The following is a 16,835-nucleotide window of genomic DNA, read 5'->3' as shown; positions in this document are numbered from 1 at the left end:
TCTCTTTCCCCTCTCTATAATGAATAAATAAAATCTTTAAAAAATTTTTTAAAAATTAAAAAAAAAAACACAAGATGATTATGTTTTTTGAGTTTCATACCTGACCCCCAATAAATTCAATTAAAAGGAAAAAAAAGAAATAAATAAAAAGAAATAGAAGAGAATTTAAAATTTTATAGGAAAACAAATTAATTTACTAGATTGTCATAGAATACAACAGATAAAAATCACATGGTCAGATATGAAAGTATTTTATATATCACAAATCTATTTTTCCTTATGTTTAAAGAATATTTCTGGGCCCTAGCCAGTTGGCTCAGTGGTAGAGCACTGGCGCAGTGTGTGGAAGTCCCAGGTTCAATTCCCAGTCAAGGCACACAGGAGAAGCGCCCATCTGCTTCTCCATCCTTCCCTCTCTCCTTCCTCTTTATCTCTCTCTTCCTCTCCCGCAGCCAAGACTCCATTGGAGCAAAGTTTCCTTGGCGCTGAAGACAGCTCCATGGCCTCTGCCTCAGGCACTAGAATGGCTCTGGCCACAATGGAGCAATGCCCTAGATGGGCAGAGCATTGCCTTCTGGTGGGCATGCCAGGTAAATCCTGGCCGAGCAGGTGCAGGAGTCTGTCTGCCTCCCCACTTCTCACTTTGGAAAAATAAAGAATAAAATTAAAATTAAAAAGAATATTTCTGGCCCTGGACATTTGGCTCAGTGGATAGAGTCAGCTTGGCAGGCGGATGCCCCGGATTTGATCCCCAGTCAGGGCAGACATGAGAAGTAGACATCTGCTTATCCCCCCTTCTCGCTCTCTCTTTCCTCTCTCTTCCTTTCTCTCAGCCAGTGGCTCCATTGGTTCAAGTGTTAACCCCCCGATGCTGAGGATAGGTTGGTTGTTTAGGGCATCAGCCCCAGCAGGGACTGCCAGGTGGATCCTGGTTGGGGTCATGGGGAGCCTGTCTCACTGTCTCTCCTCCTCTCACTTCAAAAAAAAGAGTATTTCTGGCTCATTTAAGTAATTAAATTTAGTATAAATAATCTATGCATGTTTATCAGCACTATGCATATATCTACATATCAATATCTACATGTATATGTATACTTACATATCTATATATGTATATCTAAAAAAGATATCTATCCATATCTATTTAAATTTGAGTTTGCCTATTTTTTAACATCATGAAACTGACAAAATTTTGATGATGGCAAGAAAAGTAACACCTAGTTAAAATGATTTGTTTATCTAAAGCAACTGCTTTAGTAATCCCACACTAACAAGTAACTTCATTGTCCTGTTTTTCTTTCTGACTGCCACAGCTTGCTCTATAGGAAATGAATTATCACTTGGAAGGGTATATATTTACACCAACTAAACAGAAACTAAGAAGTTGATATATAGGTCAGCCATTGTGAACATTACCTATTGAGCCATTTGTGGTTTATACTAGACAGTGTCAAAACATAGCTTGAATGTTATGCCTATAACATGATCCCCTATCTGTCATCTATTTGACATAGACGCATTGATTTTAAATATCTTCAGTTTTACTAAAAATAAATAAACCAAAAATTTACTAAGAGTTGAAAATTTTCTTCACATAATCTTATTATTGCTGTTACAAAAACAACATTTAAAATCTCTAAGGTACAGGTATATATCTTCTTTGCTTATATGCTCACACACATGTTAAATAATATTATAAGATAGTTCTTTTCAATTCTTGCAATCCACAAATGTACATGTTACATGGAAGTGTTGGATCTATCTTTTTAATTCAATAAATAGGAGTTTATATTTTTATGACATATTTGGGCGTCTTTTCAAATATCTCAAGACTGTATAACCTTTATAAATATATGGCACTGGTGCACTGGGGTGGGAGCAATGCATGTATGTGTATACATTTGTGGAAAGAGAAAAGTGGTTGGAGAAATAAAGAGGAAATATTTTCTATTAGGTGGTCCATATACTTATTTTTCAAAGCTATTACAAATGGCACCAAGGCCATGCAACCTTAGAAGTTCATCTTCATCATTCATCTCCTTAGGACACATTAAAGTGTCAAAATTTGTTAAATTCCTTTATGTGAGAAGTCATCATTGTTCTCTTATTAGAATCTGTTACTTGTCAGAAACATCTAGTAACATAATTACAATATCCTCTAAATTTAAATCAATGAAAAATTTTCAGCTTATATTTCAATTCCATTTCTAGGCAAGCGTCTGCTAGCCCCTTGTTTCTTCCTCGTCTAGGAACACAAATTTTTTCTTTCCGAAGCATGTAGCTGACATTATAGCTTGCCCCTCAGGGGAGATAATTCATTGTAGATTAGTTGCCTACAGCATGTAAGTCTCACCTGGGTCACATCCTTTAAGGGTACATCCATGGACAGAATTGCATGGAAACTTTCACTGGAATGAGCAGAATTCTGCTTTGGCTTGTCCTGCTTTATGTTGCACTTTCTTTCCAGGGCTCATTTTCCTCTCAAAAGCTAACAACATTATGACTGTGTCAGTAACTTTTTTGGATTTAATTCCCATCTTTTTTTTTTTTTTTTTTTTTTTTAGTTTTCCATGCTACCCATCAGACAAGTTATAGAAATGTAAACTGGCATTCCACACATTTCTGACTCAACTATTATACAAAAACTTTAAAGAAATTAGATTTAATCTGTTCAGTGTAGTGTCTACGTGAGTTGAACAAACTGGCCAATTAGTAAATATGTGTGTATAGTGGTGTAGAAGGACTGTTCTTGATGTCACATACAGAGTGTGCACCTAAAATAGGAAATTTATGCTGTCTGGCTAACAAAGTGTTTAGTATTTGGTATCCTATAATGTGTTCAGTTTAATATTATGTATTTCATATAGAGACTAAATTTTATGGTAAATGTTCTTGTGTTCTGGTACACTTTGGCTTTGAAATAAATTTCTCTCAACTAGTAATATTACTAAGAAAGAGGTGTTACCATAAATTAGCCTCCTCATACCCAATTAATAATTTTGAACCGGAAGCTCATGGTGTATTGAAGTAAAATATACTATACTTATGGCTTCAGGAGGTCCGAGAATTACATGAATTGCATATATGTGCATTTGAGGGGTAAAGGGGTCATAGATTTTTATATTCTTAAAGTAGACTGAGTCCTTCAAAAATAATAGTAATTGGTACTCTAAGTTAACTGATATTTTGAAAGACATTGAAAATGCAGATGGGCCTGACCGGGCAGTGGCACAGTGGATAAAGTGCCAGTCGGACTGGGATGCGGAGGACCCAGGTTCGAGACCCTGAGGTTGCCAGCTTGAGCGTGGGCTCATCTGGTTTGAGCAAAGCTCACCAGCTTGGACCCAAGGTCGCTGGCTTGAGCAAGGGGTTACTCGGTCTGCTGAAGGCCCGCGGTCAAGGCATGTATGAGAAATCAATCAATGAACAACTAAGGTGTCGCAACGAAAAACTGATGATTGATGCTTCTCATCTCTCTCCACTCCTGTCTGTCTGTCCCTGTCTATCCCTCACTCTGACTCTCTCTGTCTCAAAAAAAAAAAAAAAAATGCAGATGCAACTTGGTAGTTTAAATGATTAAAGATAATACTAATATTTATTTTTTCATTATCTGTACATGATTGTCTATGACTTTCCTCTATATTAATTTCCCATACTCATTCATCATTCTATCATTCATCATCATCTAGAATCCATTATTTAATTATATCTAATGTGTTGTGCTTTTTAAAGCCCACTGAAAAAAGGAATATGGAAATGAAAAATATTGTATAACTACAGACTCTTTGCTACTTGAATTGAGAGTAATTTATGAATAATGGGAGAATACAAATAAAACATTCTGACAGGAAGGTGTTTTAAAATAAATTAAGGAGTATGCAAAAGAAGCAAAATCTAAAACTCATAGTCCAATAAATCAGAAGTTATCCAATGTGTTTGCCTAATTGAGTCAGATTAACTAAACTAATTTCTAAAATTCATTAATACTTTTTGTGAAAGTTTTATTTCATAATGTGTTTGTAACTCCTAATATTACAATATGTCTTCTTGTGCCAAGTGTATCATTATATTTATTGGATAGCTGAGAAAATTCCATTATAAATCATGTTAAAAAAATATTGCATATACACTTACCAAGCTATTTATTTTTCAAATTAGGAAGCAAACTCATTTCAACAGTAATTTTGTGATTGCTGTTTCCTTAAATATTCAGAATTCCTTTAAAACAATAACCAGAAAAATATTATTTCCAAGACTGGGAATGGTAACCAGCATCCAAGATGTTTCCCAGTAACCTCCGTCTCCTCGAATGCAAGCACTTGCTAGAGAGGTTCAACATCTGAGAACTCACACAGTGGTGACTGCCTCCTTGCCTTCATACCTTAGGGTAACCCCCTCCCAGGATTTGCCAGAGATAATCTGTGTGATCAATAAAATGTCATAGACATGATGGTACATTACTGTGCTTTTGACTATATTGTATCTCAACTCCAAATTCACTCTTTTTTTGCCTGTTCAGTGAAAATGGATATGGGCCTTTCAAATAGTCTTCTTTTGCCACCTGGCACTTTGTAAAACTTTGTCAATAGAGGTCACTATAGAAATTTTGCAGGAAAAGGTTTTCACTTCCTGGTTCCAGCAGGCTCCCTGAAGCAAGTCCTGCTAGAAGTCCAGCTTGCTGGAAGGCAAGCACCAAGCTTTTGAAGAGCAGATGGTTCTGAGTATCCCTAGTGAGATGCCACCCAGGAAAAGCTTTCCTCAAAAACTTGGAGGGTAGAATTCCAGCAATTTCCAGAGAACATATTTTTGGCAAGTTGGGCAAGAGCAATGCTGAGGGAATGTTCCTGACACTCAATGAGTCATAGTCACACCTTCTGTAACAAGGTGTAAATCTCAGCCCTGAGGAGGAGGTCTCTTCCTGACTGCTCTTCCAGCCCTAGAGGTAATAATAGTTCTCCTTATTTTTTTAATAATATTCTTATATTTTTCAGATTATTTTTTTACTTATTAGTTAATCCCTTATTATTCCAGTACCCTGTTATAGTTTAGGATTCTTTTTTTTTTTCTTTTTCATTTTTCCAAAGCTGGAAACGGGGAGGCAGTCAGACAGACACCCGCTTGCGCCCGACTGGGATCCACCCAGCATGCCCACCAGGGGGCGATGCTCTGCCCATCTAGGGTGTCACTCTGTTGCATCCAGAGCCATTCTAGCGCCTGAGGCAGAGGCCACAGAGCCATCCCCAGCGCCCGGGCCATCTTTGCTCCAATGGAGCCTCAGCTGCGGGAGGGGAAGAGAGAGACAGAGAGGAAGGAGAGGGGGAGGGGTGGAGAAGCAGATGGGCACTTCTCCTGTGTGCCATGGCCGGGAATCGAACCCGGGACCCCTGACGCCAGGCCAACACTCCACCGCTGAGCCAACCGGCCAGGGCCTGGATTCTTTATATTAAACACTGCCTAGTTAAACTTCTGGATAATTCCTCCCTCCAGATTGGACCCAGACCTGATCACTTCTGGATTTGGTTATGAAAGACACTGTAGCTTCTGTCTTGTCACACTTTCTCTGACCATGGCTTTTGGGGAAAGCTGGCTGCCATGACCTGAGCAGTGATTGGAGATGCCCATGCAGTAAGGAGCTGAAAAGGTTCTGGCACACAACCATGGGAGGAGCTTACAACTGAACCCTGACCCACAGCCAACCAGCTAAGTTTCTCACAGATTCTTGGCCGCAGACACTAAGTGAGACAGTAGAAATTTGTAATATAAAGTCACTGAGTTTGGGGATTCTGTGTTATGTATCAATAGATAACTAATACAGTTGGCTTAAAACTTATTTTTTAATGAAGTTATTTTTATATAAAAGCTTTATAATGAAATACCTTTGTAATCAAGAATTTAGATTAGTCAAGAGAGTATACTTAGTCTACAATATGCTAATACTGACTCAACTCAGGGAACTTATATGACATAGTGTAAAGGTCACAGATTTTGTCAGATAGCTGCCTAAGTGTGACCAGATTGAACTATTTTACTCCACTGAGTTCCAGTCTCTCAACAAATAACTAACACCATCTACTTCAAACAGTTATTGGTGTAAATTAAATGGGTGAATGAATATAAAAGATTTAATAAGGTGTTTGCCAAAGAGCAAACTATATAATATGATAACACTTTAATCCACATAGAAAATTACAACAAATCTTAGAAGTTTGTTTAAAAATAATTTAACCTTAAGTATATATTTTTACAGACTCACCTTTTATCATGCTATGTCAAAATCTCATCATCTATTGTCTTTTTTTTTTTTTTTGGCTAAATTCTTCCTCTGTCTCATATTGTCTTAATGGCTCATTTATTTTTTTATAACTTCCAGTAGATTATAAGCTTCAGGAAAGTAAATATTATGTTCCTCTAGCTTCAACACCTAGAATAATATTTGACATTATAGTAGTCAAATAATAGTATCTTTTAAACAAATGAGGGCTCTATGTCATACAGTGATATCCCTGAAGACATTTTAGTTACAATTATCTTTGGTAGTGTTGAACTGGATGTAAAATATCCTAGGTATTTAAATAGTATTAATATTAAATACTTGCAATAACATCAGATCCTTTCATTATAGTAAATGCCACTACAAGTACACTTTGTAATCTTTATGAAAATAAAATGCAAATACATTCGTCCTTTAACAAAATTTCAGCCCTCTTCCCACAATAGTTAATAGTTTACAAAACTTCCTATGGTACATGGTTTATATTTATAATTCTTTAGCCTTTCATAATAAGACTGAAAATTTTTTTACCAATAAGGTTCACTGTAACAATTAGCAATATTCTAGAACAATACTTTTTTTTTTAGTTGACAATTTCTCTCCTAATACTGGCTGTAAAACAAGTGTCTAATGATGTCACCACTTTCATCATAAGGATTTTAGTAAATTCAGAGGCAAGGACAACATGTCCCATATTTACAATGAAATTATGGTTTTCTCATCAAAAAGCAAATCCTTCATTTTTAAAAAATTGAATGGTTCTAAAAATAGAGTGCCAGGTGGCTAAATTTAGGTGCTGAAGAAAGTCTAATTCGAGAACACATTCTGGCACCAGTCCCAAAACATTTTCATTTGATTATGGATTGAATATATTTTCATTTAATTTAAACTCGTGCTTTTCTGTATGTTGTTCTGAGATAGGTAAACTCATGTTGGTAGACAAATTGGCCACAAAATTTATGCCACTCTGTTTAAATTGTCTCTTTCTGTCAACATATTGGAAAGATGGCCTTATGTTTGGTGACACATTTTTAGTTATCAAGGTCACATAGGTCCATGGTAAAAGGTACACATGTAATGTTTCAACTTTAATGAATAAATACCACAGGTGAGCTACACTGCACTAGGATCATAAGGGCTAGAAAATACAGATTACATAAAATGCTCCGCTTTGCTTTGATATATTTCACTGTTCTTGTCTTTACTTCTTGTTCGTTTTATTTCTCCCATGTTTGTCTTATTTTTAAATATTTTCTTGTGCATCTTTATCTCAGATTTACATTGAAATAATTCTTAAACGTGTATCTCTTTAAGTACAAACATTTCCAAAATAGTCACAGGGATGTATAACTATGACTAGGAAATATAGTTAATAATATTGCAATAACTACTTATGGTCCTTGTTTAACCATTATGCTATATACCTAAAACTAATATGAAATAATATTGAATGTAAACTCTAATTGAAAAATAAAATTTAAATTTAAAAAAGTATATCTCTTTACTAATTATTACCATAAATTCATAATTTATTTCACGTTATGCTTCAGTTTTTTCATTTTCTTACCATTTTTTATGAATTTGGGTTGCTTTTGCCATTCTGCTCTTTCCATTTAAGTCAATACACTATGGCATTCCTCACAGCATAACTTAGCAAGCGTAGTGAGCCACAGAGGGTTAAATGTGTGTATTTACGGTCAAACACTGGGTTTATGGTAGTTCAACTGAATTGCACTTTGCACATCCATAAATTTGTGGAATATCAACTATCCCACCTATTTCACCCAGTTGTGAAAAGAATTATACAGAGATATTGCTACAAAAGAGTTACATAAGTTACAATGTTTTTTAAAGCTATGAAGTAAAATTATGCTTAACTAATCTATTTATGTTCGCCTTCTTTTCTAGAATTACATCTTTGTATACTGCAATCCTTTCCCAACCTATTACAATTGATTTAGTTGTAATGGCCAAAATGGACTTGACTTTCTCCCAGAAATCTTCTCTGACTCCTCAGCTGAGTCTTTCTGCTTTGAACTTCTACTTCTGAACTTCTGTAACTTACTAATGTATTTGTCCCCTTCTGCTTCATCATTACATCCTACCTTGTATTATGATACCCATTGGCATAATTTGTACCCCTTGGCATAATTTAGCATACTCTTACCCCACCAACCACCTAGTGGGTTCTAGATAGTAAACCTGTACCCTACTGATCCATGCACCTCTAATACGCATCTCACAAGGCTCTTGCACATGCTTGTGTGAGGTACATAACACACAGTATTTTCTTCTCATGTGGGTTGTTCCTTTACACTGCTGCTGATAATCCTCTTTCCCCTGTTCTTCTCCAAGCCCCTTGGAATAAGATGCTTCCTTGTGCTATATGAAATATTACAAAATTACTTTATTAATTTAAAATTCTTAATGTGAAGTTTATATTAAAATATTTCTATAAAACTTATCGTTGAATATTTAAAGTTAAAATTTTACTTTTTTTTTATTCCTCAGACTTTATATCTACTCAAAATTCATACATTCCTCTATCCAATGAGCAGAAAAAAGTAAAATTTTCTATACAACTGATTAACTAAAGTATCTTTCTAAAAATGGTTCCAGGTATAATTTGAATGACAAATTTCAATTCAAATCTTAATGCAAATTCATCAACAAATGCAATTAACTTTTTCCCTCAGTTATTTGGGGATACTTTTAGACCAAATAGTTTCATTGGCAGTGACAAGGTATCTGGCTTGCTCTGCCCTATCTTTAGCATCATTTAAAGCTCCTTTGAGACAGTAAGCACAGAAATTGGAGAGAGCAACAATTTACTGACATTGAACCATGTTTCCCTAGGACTCATCTTCATTTATTAGCTTTTTAAAAATTACTTGAGAATGGGCCAAGGTGTAAAAACATGATGAAAAGTCAAGAATTTGCTGCTGAAACATTCATTATCTTGTAGGAATCTGTTTTATATACAAAGAAAAATGTTACAATACTTTTATTGTTCTTATAAATATCTTATATACAAATATGTTAATTTTGACATTAATAATTAAATAGGCATTCTGTATTTAACCTTTCTGGAATAAAATTTTTTGCTAAACAAAATATTATGCAGTAGATTTGTAAATAATAATTTATCTATCTGCTCCCCAAGTTATACGTTCTCAAAATATTTTATTAAACAGGTTTTAATAAAATGCTTGCCTAAGTTTGCATAATTCAAGCAAAGCTCACAAAACACTTTGCAAACTTTGTTTAATTAAGCACAATACCACACCTTCATTTTAAATGTAATGTTTATAATTTATTACAGACAATTTTTAATGAGTTTGCACTTTGCTATACCCCTCATATATTTTCTTCTCCTTCCAGGCACAGTTGGTGAAACTGTGATCAACATTATGAAATTGGATCACAATTATTTCTTTAATCAAAATAAAACAAGCCTATGCCATAGGTGTGGAAATCCATAATGTTATGCTATCCAATTGCAGTCTTATTTTGTAATCAGCAGTTTTGGCCAAACACATGGTGTAAATGGAAAAATGAGACGGCATGTTCTGTCTCATGCCATTGCCAGGTATGTATGTTTCATATTTAGATATAAACAATGAAAAAAATTCAAATTTCACAAGAGTTGAGTCATTCTGCCACTGTGAATGCTTGTAGATTGTTTTGTTTTGTTTTGTAGTTTCTTATGATTATATTAATGGCAAGTTGTTCTCTTGATTGAAATATTTGTTTTTGCACTTAAGTTATTACATTACCATCATAAACCTGTGCTTATTTCATTCATTACTAAGCAGTAATTTGATAGAATCATCTCCCAGAGAAAAACTCAAACCTCAAATTCTTATAAAAGCCCTTTTATGCCCAAAGCAAGGAATGGGATGGAGAAAACAAAATACAAGACGCAATTACAAAGTTGCTAATATCTCATGCATTTGGGATCTTAAATATAGGATTCCTGTGTGTGAATACTATGTAGTATCAGAGTGTGATGCCCTAAATGTCCCCAAATGTTTCTCTTTACTTAATAATTAGGCTTAAGAGGTTGAGGTCTTTAAGATAACCTGAGGATGAAATCTAGCTAATTGGAAGAAATGCCTAACCATCTAATAGAATTTTCTGATTTTGATGGTAAAGTACTAAAACATACTGGAGAGAAATCTTCACATCCATATGGTATAAATAATATGGAGGAAATATTTTAAGAATTAGCTGTTTCCATTTTTTTCTTGTTTTTTAAATTTATTAACTTTTTAAAATTATTTATTTATTTATTCATTTTAGAGGGGGGAGAGAGAGAGAGAAAGAGAGAGAGAGAAAGAGAGAGAGGGAGAGAGAGAGAGGAGTGGGGGAGGAGCAGAAAGCATCAACTCCCATATGTGCCTTGACCGGGCAAGCCCAGGGTTTCGAACTAGCGACCTCAGCAGTCCAGGTCGACGCTTTTATCCACTGCGCCACCACAGGTCAGGCTGTTTCCATTTTTCTAGCCTTTGTTTTATACACTAATTAATTGCTTTGAGGAAGAGGAGCTACATGAAATTTAAGAATAAATATTCATAAAATAATGATTAAATTTTTTATTCAACATTTCCAATTGACATTCTTTTTTTTTTTTTTTTTTTTTTTTGTATTTTTCTGAAGCTGGAAACGGGGAGAGACAGACAGACTCCCGCATGCGCCCGACTGGGATCCACCCAGCACGCCCACCAGGGGCGATGCTCTGCCCACCAGGGGGCGATGCTCTGCCCCTCCCGGGCGTCGCTCTGCCGCGACCAGAGCCACTCTAGCGCCTGGGGCAGAGGCCAAGGAGCCATCCCCAGTGCCCGGGCCATCTTTGCTCCAATGGAGCCTTGGCTGCAGGAGGGGAAGAGAGAGACAGAGAGGAAGGGAGGGGGGGTGGAGAAGCAAATGGGTGCTTCTCCTATGTGCCCTGGCCGGGAATCGAACCCGGGTCCCCCGCACGCCAGACTGACGCTCTACCGCTGAGCCAACCGGCCAGGGCTAATTGACATTCTTATGTGAGTAAATTTGGATTCTAAACACCATTATGAAAACAGTCAATTGGTGGTGCTTATATAAAAGATTGAAATTTTTATATGAATATTTCTCCTCCTTAGCTCTTTTTTAGTCTAGAAAATACATCTATTAATATATAGTCCTTCAAATTGCATTCTTATTTTAATAATAATCACAAATTAATGATGGGTAGTCACATGTTTATTTTTCTTGGAGGCAAATAACCATATGCTTCAATAACTAAAATTCCTATTTTCACAAACTAATTAAAAGGCCTTGTGGTACAGTAATCAGAAAAACAGGTGTTTCATTTAGTTTCTCTCCCTTCAAGGTTGAATAGTTGCAATTCAAACTTCCCTGTGATTCTTTTAAAGTTAGGGGAAGTCACATAGCTCTCTATGCTGCCTATCATGCGACAATATCCTCCGTTCCACCCTAGAATTTTGACAGAATATAAATCACAGGAAAGAGAAAACTATTTTTACAGTACAATATGTTAAAGTATAAGTGGGATATTTTACAATAGATTTTGGAGATTTTAGCTGTGCTCGAATCCTGTTTACTTTTCCTTTTGATAGATTGAGCACATATATATTATTTTTAATCTTTGAAGAGATGTGGCCTGTTATAGGAGAGATAGTCTATTCTTCTTTTTCCAAATGTAATCATTTTATCAGATACATCTCTAGGACATGTTCCTGGGAGAACAGGGTGCATTACCCACAGTTTATAATGCACACAGTGACTTTGAATAGCTTCAACCTTTTTCTTGCTGTTAATTATTTAGACTCTGACATATTGCAATAAAACCTTTCATCAAGCACTGCAGTCCAGGGAATGATACGCATCAAAACTGTATTGGTAATGCAAAATAAATGGATTGGGGTTGAAAATAACGAGTTTGGTGGATTACATATGTCACTGTGAATTATTATTGTTGAACATAATAGGGCAAAGCACTACAAAAATAAAACTTGTCTTCCCTAGTTAAAGGTGAAACAACTACTTCTAATGGCATATAGAAATTCAAGTATGAGTTATTAATTATGCACACAAAATGTTTGCTTGCCCATTCTTACACTTTTGTATTTTTGTAACTATAGAACAAATGTCCCGGTGGCCAAAGTTGGTGATAGTTCATAGTGGCTCTTGCCAGAAACTGGAGAAGATATTTTGTTTAGCCACATTTGACCACACAAGAAAAACAAAAATCAAAAAAACTTGAACATGTGACCAGACAACAGCCAGCCCTGTTCCTGCCACTGATTTTTCTGCTAGTTTGTACTGTGACACATGTAATATTTCTCTTTCTCTTCTTGGTGTACTTCCCAAAGAGACCAAGTCACAGTTTTCTACACCTTTTATTTTGAGCTCTTTTACCCTATGACCTGGGAAAAACATGACACATATATCTTTTTTGTTTCTCCCAGGAAACCTATGGAGCCGTCATCTATATGTATTCTCAAGTGGCCTGATCCAATTCCCTAGAGCTCCCAAGAGTGACACGCAGATTAGCACCCTAGCATGAAACTAATTCTAGTCCTTGCCATATTTTATGTTAATGTATTATTTCTTTATCTTTCTCTTCTCATAGAAGAAATATTATAAGAGTATTTTCTTATTCATAGACCTATGTCCCTGTGAGTTCTATAAGAATGTTTGCTACTTGATTTGCAAAAGGCAAATAAAAGAATGAAATATATCTGCTTTTTACTATTAGGAATTTATATATATATATATAATTTATTTATATATAATATATATATAAATTTATTATATATATATATCTTTTTTAAATATCTGTTCTTATTTGTTATCTGTAGAAAATATCATTTTTGATTAGACTCAGACTCAGAGATTGAAGCTCTCAGAAAGGACATCCCATGTCTCTTTGTTGTTTGTTCCTGGTATTTTTCTTTGGCCTCTTGCATTCTCTCAGCCAAAAGTTTAACATATTCTGTGGCCTCTTCATTGTGAAAAAAGGAAGATAAGAAACTGATGACCACAGCCCCACGATTCTGCATCTTGTTACTCCACGTGTCTTGTAACACAGATGTCGTATACTGCTTTAAAGGAACAACATCCTAATTATTTATGTATCTTGTGATGTTAAGAGTTGCAAGTATTAATTTTATTTATTTCAACTCTATTTATTCCAAAATATAAATAATATTGTTTCTTTATGGTAAATGCTCACCTGGAAAGTTAATGAAATGGTGAGCTATACAATAGCCTTTCCATGTCATACATTTTTCTCTTGTATGATACATATTTTGGTGATCTTTTTTCCAAACCTGTGGAAGCAGAGCTAAGTGGATGTTTATCAGGCAAAGTGGAGCTTCTTGGTTTTGCTCAGTGATAGCATGCCATGTCATCTAGTATCATACTTTGTTATATCTGGAAAAAGTGTTGTTTGATTGTCAGGGATAGGTCTAACTTAAGGCATTTCTCATTTTTAAGTGCGAGGCAGCTGAATTCTCTTAGATTTATACTATCTAAAAAGGAATAGCTTATTTTAATATTAATATAATGACAAGGTATGCAAAGTAATTACTTTTTTAGTTCTGCTAAAGTACCTTTCTTTGACTAAATTTGAGTCAACGATTCAACGATATTAAATTTGCTACACAGACAATCTATTCAATGAACAACTAACTAAAGACAAGAGAAAGGAAGAAGTCAATGCTTCCTTAAATAGATTTCTTATGGAAAAAAAATCAGCTCAGGGGGTAGACATTAAGACATCCTGTATTCTCTAGTGGAAAGGTTACAATAATAAGTAATGCCATACATATATTTAGAACTGCATACTTATTGAAGGGCTTTCACATACATAATTTCATTCCATCAATTCACCAAAAGACCAAATGAAATCCAAATAATCTTCTAGCTATATGCATCTCACATCCTTTATGTTCTGCATATGACCAAAATAGCTTTCAGGAGCCTTGTCTGCTAAAAAACCAACCAAACAAACAAACAAAAAACCGTGAACTGGCAAGTGAAACACACAAGGTCAACCTCATGGCAATTTCTCCTAGAAGACATCATTTCCCTCAGTTATCTCACCGAATACCACAAATTGGCCATTCAACTCAATTATTCCTTTGGGCTAAAAAAAACCACAAATTGAATAAATTATTGGTAAAAAATGTTTTATATATCTTGCCTACAAGATAAATTTGAATTAAAGAATCTATGAAATTCTTCCTCTTGGACTCTCAGCTTCACCAATGGGTTTAACATTTATTTTTTAAAAGTCTTTATCAGGTCATATTAGATGAGGTAGATGTAACACACATCAAAACACTGTTTCTTTCTTTTTTTTTTGTATTTTTCCGAAGTTGGAAATGGGGAGGCAGTCAGACTCTCGCATGCGCCTGACCGGGATCCACCCGGCATGCCCACCAGGGGGCGATGCTTTGCCCATCTTGGGGCGTCGCTCTGCCGCAATCAGAGCTATTCTAGCGCCTGAGGCAGAGGCCACAGAGCCATCCTCAGCGCCAGGGCAAACTTTTTGCTCCAATGGAGCCTTGGCTGCGGGAGGGGAGAGAGAGACAGAGAGGAAGGAGAGGGGGGAGGGGTGGAGAAGCAGATGGGCGCTTCTCCTGTGTGCCCTGGCCAGGAATCAAACCCTGGACTCCTGCACGCCAGGCCAACGCTCTACCACTGAGCCAACCGGCCAGAGCAAAACACTGTTTTTTACCTTCATAAAGCTAAGCTACCATGGTTCTCAAAATAAATCTATTTCTTACCAAAAAATTAACCATATATTTTTGTATAAAGATATGAAACCTTTCATATTTTTTTAACCCACTAAATTCTAGGACTTTTGGAGAAGTTTCCTGATGACAATATCTTTTACAGAAAGTGCCTATTTGCATTATACCTTGAATGGAAAGTACCATAGAAAGAAGTGCCATATGGAATGTTCTGGCCAACTATTTAGACTGAAAGAACACTTTGGCTCCCTGCATGTTTGCAAACAGCAATTCTTCACTGGTGATGCAAAGACCGGATTGCAAAACCAGTCCCTAGATGTTGGGCACAGGCTTGAGGTCTCATCTAGTGAAGTCAAATCCCTGGACTGAGCATAGTCAGGAAGCCACAGATATGCCTTATTGTTGAGGTATTCTTTGAAAACAAAATAAAAGCACTATGCACGCCAAGCCCCATGACACCTGGTTGATGTTCAGGTGCATTATGCCCCTCCCCTGGGTGTGCACTTTGGCTTCATTCCTTCCTGAGGCATCTCTTTATCTCCAGCTCATCTTTCATCGGTGCCTGTCAGTAGAATATCACAATTCCAGGCTGGAAAAAACAATTCTTATGGACTTAGGGAAATGAAAATTTTTTTCTGGTAATGGAAATCCCCTCCACTTTAAACCAACATGTTATTTATGTTTGGAAAATACCATTTTGTTGCTGTTTCCATTTTAATCTGCTTTAGTATTTCCTGTTTTAATTTAGAAACCAAATGTGTGACAAACCTGGAGGGTCTTGGGCTGATTCCAAATCAATAAAACCAGACAATCAGAGCCAACTAACCAAAGTTGCTGCCCTTGCCAGATTTTATACAAAATTTTAAAAAGTGGATATAAATTGTTTAAGGTAGTTGAACTCAGGAGTTTCAAATTTGATAGATATAAAAGTTAACTAGGGAGGATGGAACCACATTTATATATAATCTGAAGCAACCTACGAGTGCAGCATAAAAAAAAATATTTTGTAGATTATGCCATAAAAGAAAGTAAGTTGCCTTTTTGATTTACACACCTGATATTTCTTTTCTGGTTTATTTCCCCAAAACTTATTCAAATCCCTGAGATTCTGTATCTCTGTAATAATAATAGATATTGAATTAGGGAATTTTTGAGCTAGAATGAAACTGCATTTAACAGTTATTTGTTCAGCACCAATTCTGGACAAGGCTAGTACAGCCCCATTTTACAAACATGAAGCCAGCGGTAGATTTAATGCTTGTTCTGAGGTCACTCAGTCAACCAGGACCAGAGCCAGGCCTCTATGCATCCAGGACTTGATTTGAATCCAAGGCAGTCCTTTCTCCCCTGGGCCACACTGATTCCTCTCCACACTCACCTAACATATTATACCCACGGTCAATGTGCCAACAAGCGCCCCAAAATTAATATTTATTTGGGAGAAATTTGTCAATGAATGAATAAATTGCTTAATTATTAACCTGGATGAAAGACTGAACTAAGTGTTTTGTTTTTTGTTGTTTTTTTAAGTTATGAAGCACACAAATAACAAAAAGTATTATTAAAATTGAGACCAGAAAACATGACCCATTGAACTAAATCAAAAAAAATTATCAAATCAAGTGACAAAATCTTTGCAGGTCATGATGGGGGAAAACTGAGAAAAAAAAAACCCTAAGTGTGTCATTTGCATTAGGCCCTTGAGTGCCGAGAATTTTCAAAGGCTCTTCAAGGGAAAAACACTGCCCCTAGACAAACGCTCCTTTAAAGTCGTGGCCTTCTGTTGAAGAATCATTGTCATTACATTA

This window comes from Saccopteryx leptura, chromosome 5, assembly GCF_036850995.1.
Source record: "Saccopteryx leptura isolate mSacLep1 chromosome 5, mSacLep1_pri_phased_curated, whole genome shotgun sequence".
Lineage (NCBI taxonomy): Eukaryota > Metazoa > Chordata > Mammalia > Chiroptera > Emballonuridae > Saccopteryx > Saccopteryx leptura.
Note: the sequence above shows the minus strand (reverse complement) of the source record.